Genomic DNA, 7,801 nt, shown 5'->3' with positions numbered 1-7,801 from the left:
AGTCTAATTGAATATGTGAAAAGTTCATAAACATGAGAATTTTGTGCCTCAGATCAACAGTTCTTCATAAAATTTCTCCTCTGAAGAAAATTCTGTTTATTTCCATGCATTCAAAGTTCCTAGTTTTAAATGGGAAGTTATATGGAATAAAAAGAGAGAAGGAACAGTCCTGAACTCTCGTAGTAACTAGTGGTGGATAGAGCATACAATTTTACTTTTCATTCCATCAAGCATAGTAACAACAGCGTACCTTTTTCTCGTACTAAGGGATTGGAAAGGGCCAGCTGGGGAGAGATTTCATTAGCTTCCAACTATTGGTTATAGGCATCCATTAATGCTTTTGGCAAGGTACCTTTGGGAACTAAAAACTTAACACAGACCGGCTTATTGATTTGTTTACTCCACTCGTAGAATGCCCCCTTTCTGTAGATGTTGGAAGTTCAAACATAGCAAAGTCAACATATTACAAATAATGTGGATAATGGGCAAATAGGTACTAAGTGCTAAAATAACTCATTAAAAATAGCATGAAGACAGCTTTTCTCCATAATCTCATCTAACCTAAAGCTACTTGTCAATGAATATAATCCCCAAATACTCAAAACATATTATGTTTTATGTAATATATATGTGTGTTATGTATATCAAATTTTATACACACATACATATATAAAGGTATTTTAATCTATATTCTAACTCTGAGTTACTGAGTAAAAACTTAAACCTCCGAGCTCCTAATATATTAAAATGTACATGTAAGTGTTCACTCTACATGTTTGATAAGAATGAGCTATCATATTTCTGATCTGCATATGTTTCATTAAAATCATTAAAAAGCATTATTTAAATGCTTCCTTATTGGCACCTAAATAGTATCAAAAGTATGTATACATGTGTATGAGAGACAGTATGTGTGTGCAGAGGTTTAGTTTGATTTTCTACTCTCAAAAATTATTTTGTTTACTAAAAAGAGTCCATAATTTAGCTCAGTTAGGACCCCAACTCTGTGACAAATTGTGGCACTTCATTTTGGACCCCCTGACATTTTGTTCACTGTGTAACTCTTCTGCATAAACACTGACTCAAGCCACAATCCACAATCCAAGACACTGCAAGAATGGATGGAAACAGAATCATGTGATGTGAAATGCAGAGTCATATCTCAGCTCCTATAATAACTGTCACAGAAGAGCAGATGTGAAATGCTAATGTCTGTCTCCTTGATGTTTTGCAGACTAGGAGGTTTTCCTGGTAATTTATAAACTTGTTGAAGTTGTAAGCACTTACAAAGCCAGTTTCATTATCAGCTCTATCAAGAGTCCTACCCCAAAAGGGGGTACTTACTACTTGTGTCAAACAACTGTGTTTGTCCTATTTTAATACCAATTATCATTAATCAACCTAAGAATCAAAGCTTATTTAAGTCCCCACCCTTAATTATAACCAGTATGCAGTTACAATGTCAGCTACTGGGGCTGGTAAAGATAAATAATTATATCCTGTATAAGAAAATTGCACTAATAGCTTGCTATGGTTTAAATATGTCTCCCAAAGTTCTTCTGCTGGAAACTTAATCTCTAATGCAACATTGTTGAAAGGCGAGACCTTTAAGAGGGGATTCAATCATGAAGGCAAAGCTATTATTGTGGGAGTGGGTTAGTTATTACAGGAGTGGGTTCTTGATAAGAGAATCAATTTAGATCCTTTTCTCTCTCTCACACTTGTGCTCCCTTGCACTTCTGCCTTCTGCCTTGAGATGATACAGCAAGAAGGCCCTCACACGATGCTGATACCTTGATAGTGGGCTTCTCAACCTCCAATAACTGACATAAATTTCTGTTTTTTATAAATTACCTAGCCTGTGGTATTTAGTTATAGCAACACAACATGAATTAAGACAGAAAATTGGTACTGAGAAGTGAGGCTGTTGCTGTGATAAATATTTGAATATGTGGAACTGGGTAATGGGTACAGACTGAAAGAATTTGGAGGAGCAGGCTAGAAAAAAGCCTAGATTGCTGTAAATGGAGTGTTAATGGCGATTCTAGTGAGGGATCAGAATAGGAGAGCTGTAAGGAAATTCCGAAATTTATTAGAGATTAATTAAGTGGTCATGACTAGAATGCCAGTAGAAACATGGGGAGTAAAAGCCTTTCAGATGAGATCTTAGAAATAAATGAGGAATGACATATTGGAAACTGGAGGAAAGGCCATCCTTGTAATATAGTTGTAAAGAATTTGGCAGAATTGTGTCTGTGTCCTAGGACTTTGTAGAAGGCAGAGCTTAAGAGCAATGAACTGGGATATTTGGCCAAAGAAATGTCTAAACAGCAGAGTGTTCTAGGTGCTGTGTGGCTTCTTGTAGCTGTGCACAATAAAATGAGGAAAGAGAGAAATTGAAATATGGAATTTATAATTAAAATGGAAGCAGAACAGAAAGATTTGGAAAACTATCAGGCTGGCCATGTAAAGAATGAAAAAGAATGTTTGGGAGGGAATGCTGAGACCATGACCATGCTACCTTTTGTTAAAGAGGTTAATATGAATAGAAGAAACCTAGGTTCTATTCATCAACACAATGGGAGAATGACCCTGAAGGCATTTCAGAGATCTTCGAGACAAGTTAGGAGGGCAAGGTTTCCAGAGAGGTGTCTTGGGACCTCAGCATTTGCTACCCTATGCTACTTTGGGACTCTGCTCCCTGAATTCTGGCACAACTCCCTTTGGTTACCCCAGCTGTGGTCCAAGCAGGCCAAGTGTGGCTCATGCTGCAGCTCCAGAGGGCACAAGCAGTAAGCCTTGTCAGTGTCCACGTGATGCTGACTCTACAAACATGCCAACTATGCAGGCTGTGGCACCAAAGTGACCTCCACTTAGGTTTCAAAGGATGTACTAGACAATCTGAAGGTCTTGGCAGAAACTTGTCACAGAGGTAAAGCCACTGCAGAAAGTCCCCACTAGGGCAAGGCCTTGTGGAGCTGTAGGAGACAGGCCACTTCAGAGACCCCGGAACTATAGAGCTGCCAATCTGCAACTCCAGACTGGGAGAGCTGCATGCATGAGACTCCAGCCCATGAGGGTTGCTGCATTAACTGAGCCCAGCTAAGCCATAGGGGCAGGACTGCCTGAGGTCTTGGGGTACAAACCCTGCCCTAGCGTGCCAGGATGCAGGACATGGGGTCAAAGGAGACTGTTATCCATCTTTGAGACAATAGTATTTTCCCCAATAGGTTTTAGGTATACTTGGGAGCAGTTACCCCTTTCTTTGTGCCTATTTTTCCATTTTGGAATGTAAGTGTCTATCCTATGCCTGCTTCACCATTGTATTTTGGAAGCATATGTAATGTTAGTTTCACAGGTTCACAGCTGGAGAGAAATTTGCCTCAGGATGAATCTTGCCTTTAGTCTCACTCGTATCTGACTCAGATGAGACTCCAGACTATAGGCTTTTGAGTTAATGCTGGAATGAATTAAGGTTTTGGGGCTATTGAGGTGGAATAAGTGTATTTTGCATGTGAGAAGGAAATGAATTTTGGGGGCCAGGGATGGAATGCTATTATTCGAATGTATCCCCCAAAGTTTATGTGTTAGAAACTTAATCCCCAGTGCAACAGTGTCAACAGGTGGGACCTTTAAGAGGTGATTAGATCAAGAGGGCTCTGCCCTTCTCAATGAACTAATGCCATTATTTAGGGAATATGTTCGTTATCATTGGAGGGGATTTCTGATAAAAGGATGAGTTTGGCCCCTTTCCTCTCTCTCACGCTTGTATTCTCTTGCCCCTCAGCTTTCTGCCTGAGATGATGCAGCCAGAGGGCCCTTGCCAGATATTGCTACCTGATATTAGACTTCCCATCCTCCAAAACTGTGAGAATTTAATTTCTATTTTTTATAAATGGCCCAGTTTGTGGTATTCTGTTATAACAACACAAAACAGAGTAAGACACATCTTAAGAACGTTTGTATAAGAACCATTTCTTTCTTAACAATGCTACCAAAAAGAATATAAGTGGGGAATACCCAAATAATATTTCATTAATTTGAAAATGAAGCAAAATTGAATAAAAATCCCATAGAAAATGAGGTAAAGGTAAGAAAATATTTGGTCCTTTCAATTTCTTTCCTGAACCATGAGATCCTAAAGAAGTGATGAGATTTTCATGAGGAAAAGGTTAAAGTTATTGCAGACATATATTTGCTCCACTGAAGGCAAGTGCAAACCCTTGGCAAAGCACATATTTTGAAACATCTATATCCATAAAATTTACTCAGGAACATATGACTTCCTTTGAGAACTTTAAGAGATGACTCAATCAATATATTCATTTGAAAACTGAGATTCAAAGTCTTTAGTCAAGATTTATGACCATTTTATTCCTTTATTTTCCTAAAATTTCCACCAGCCTTTCTACAGGCTGTTACATCCTGATGTCTGTGGGAGGTTTCCAACTCTGTTTTAAAGTTCTGAAGAATGTTTACAGCATGTTATTTCTGTAGACCGTCTATCTTTTGAAATGCTTCAAAACTCTTTAATAGGAACTCACTGTGAGGATATACTCTACCCATAACAGTTTATTATACTTGTGGCCAATAAATGAATTTTACATAAATGAGTTTAGAAATAATTTTCAGGATGATAACCAATAATTTTGTGATTTGTGTGTTTTCCAGAACTAGTATAATCAAACCAATAATACATATTCTTCCCTAACCTAGTTCTTGAAATCTATTGAAATTTGTAACACCTTTAATATGCAAAGAACTTTACTCCTTGCTTTGTCATTTTAACTTCATAATTTAAATAAGTATTTTCTTCAGATGGGTCAGATTTTCTAACTTCAATATATTTTATAATTTGCTTAAAATATTTGCTTGTTGCCAAACTGTACACTTAAATGTATCTCAGGATCTCATGTGATAGAACAGTTAGAAGTCACCTCTCAAGAATAATCAGAATATTTATTGTTGACCTACCACATGCAAGGCAGTGTAACCCCACTACAGAAGACTGCAAAAGTTATAGAAAACCATGCCTGCACTAAAAGAGTTTCTATCTACATGGGATGACAGCATACGATAATGAAACACTTAAATAGGACTCCTAGAGATTATATGCTTCAAAATGAGTAGTCTGTCATTAAGAACAATCAAAGACAATTTTGCAACTCTTAATTTGGACGTCCTGAAGAAAAAGGTCTAAACTGAGCTTGAGACTTTTAACTAGGCCTTACAGAGTATTGATACTAAAAATGTGGCCCAGAGGAGCAGCAATACATACATCACCTGGAAGCTGGTTAGAAATGCAGAATCTTGGACCCAACCCAGACCCGTGGATCAGAATCTTCATTTTCAGTGGATCCCAGGATCATTCATATTGCCCATTACATTTGAGATTGCTCTGTAATGAAGGAAGTTAATACTTGACCTGGACATGAAAAAACTAAAAAGATGAGGTTAAATTCAGAGTCAGAGTCCAGATAGTAATGGGCCTTGAAAGTTCAATCTGAATTCATGTTTGTGTTTTGCAGTGATCAAGTGTAAAATGTACTAAAGAAGAGATATGTGGGGAACAAAGAGACCAATTAGAAAACCATAGGCTGAAGGAGTCACACCATTCATTTTGGGAGTTGCCCATGTAAGAGTTTTCTCTCCTATTAAAAAAAAAAAAAAAAAAAAAAAAAAGAGTTAAAAGCAACATTCTTGCATGCACCCAAAAGAGAGAAGCTATTCCAATTGATCAGTGTCTGAGATTCACTGAGCTTTGTCTTGCGAGTGAGCCTGAATTCTATTCCTTCACGAAAGAACTATCCTGTCCCTCTTGTTTCTGTGGAATATGCACAGCAGAGCAGACATTGCACATCCTGCCCACTGAGGGGAAGGTGAAGGGGTAGAGGAAGCCTACAACTCTCTTCTCTAGTTTATATAAAAATGGACATACTAGGCAGCCCGTGGTCTTTGTGGGAAAGCTGATTGGTCAAGTATTTCAAAAAATGCATAGTTTTTGTGTGTGTCTGAGGACCAAAGTCCCAATATTAATTCATATGGGAGGTAAGAGGCCCCTCCTCAAACCAATACCTCAGAATTTTGGATTTATAGGAAGGGAAATCACATAATACATCACCCAAACTAGGACACCATTGAAGATAAAGAGAAAACTATTCAAAATTACACCAGGATAACTGGTTTAAACTGAGATTATCCTGAGTAAACCTGTGATATCCTATAAAGTATAGTATGCTTACGTATGAAATTAGTATAAAATGCCTTGGCCGGGTGTTGTGGCTCACGCCTGTAATCCCAGCACTTTGGGAGGCCAAAGTGGGGGTGGATCACCTGAAGTCAGGCGTTCAAGACCAGCCTGGGCAACATGGTGAAACCTCATCTCTACTAAAAGTCCAAAAATTAGCCGGGTGTGGTGTCACATGCCTGTAGTCCCAGCTACTCAGGAGGCTGAGGCACGAAAATTGCTTGAACCCAGGAAGTGGAGGTTGCAGTGAGCCAAGATCGCGCCACTGCACTTCAGCCTGGGCAACAGAGTGAGACTTGGTCTCAAAAATAATAATAATAAATACACAAATAAATAAATAATAAAAAAATTCACCTTCCCCATAATATCTTGAGTCCCTAGTATCTTTATTAGTAAATAGTCACGTATATTCCTCTTGAGAACCCTCCTTTCATTAACCAAAACCCTCAGCATCCACAAGGCCCAATTTGCACATCCAATAAGGGTGAACACTGGACTCTAGTACACTGTGGTTCTTGTTACTGTGAGGTTGGAACTATGGAAGTTGGGTTCTATAACACTCAAAAGTCAATGCCAACCCATTTCTGAAATAATGACCTGATAACCCGGCTCCAGGCTATGGTCGTTCAGCATGGAAGCAGGAGCCCGTTCCCTCAGTGCTAACACAAGGGCAAGGGTACCCCTTACTTGAGTTTCCAGTGCTGTAGCTCTTGGCTCTCAGTTCTTTGGGGTCTGGATTGGTTCAGTGTGAGCCACTCAGAGACCACTTTCCCTTTCCCTCCCCAGGTTGTTGGGGAGCTTTTCATTTTATATTCTCCAAACACAAGGTTGTTACTCTTCTGAGGAATGTAGGCCTCTGTCAACCAAAGGTGGTTTTACCCTACTATGAAAGAACCCCTATATCTTTGGGGGATGATGAAGGTTGAGGATACCTTTTTTGATTCCAAAGCAAGTTTTTGGCACGTCTCTTGAGAGAAATTTTTTTTTAAAAAGCTAAACTCTAGTGGGATACTCTTCTATGCACAGATTAGTAAAATTGAAATGTGTCTCCTATTTGCCAAGTGAGCATCATTGTGATCCATAAAGACATGGAAAAAGATTGTAATATTTGTGTTGGCTATAGAAATTATGAAAACGATGGAATAGCAACTAGAGACATTTTCTAAGAAAAGCCTTACTGAATGTAGAGATTGATTAGGCTTCTTAATAAACCAAAAAATAAAAAAGGGAAAAAAATCAAGCAAAAAACAGGAGTTTTGACTTTAAGTGATGAGAATAATACTGATGCCAAGAGGAAGTGGGAGTTAATGCAGCTGGTTTAGCATCAAATATAATTAATTGAATTTGAAAAATATTGGTTTTGTGCTAACAGTAGGACATCTGAGTGGAAATATCTAACAAACAATTTGACTTTGTTTGGGAAGGAGATTAGTAGTTACAATACAGAGTTGGGAGTCTTTCGCATCTTAGAGCATGGGTTGTAGCCTTGTGGATGAGCTCATCAAGGGGAAAGAGTGGGAAGAAAAAGATAAGTCATCAAAGAAGTCAAGGCAA

This window comes from Pan paniscus, chromosome 10, assembly GCF_029289425.2.
Source record: "Pan paniscus chromosome 10, NHGRI_mPanPan1-v2.0_pri, whole genome shotgun sequence".
NCBI classification, from domain to species: Eukaryota; Metazoa; Chordata; class Mammalia; order Primates; family Hominidae; genus Pan; species Pan paniscus.
The sequence above is the reverse complement of the archived record's forward strand: the minus strand, read 5'-3'. Positions refer to the sequence as shown.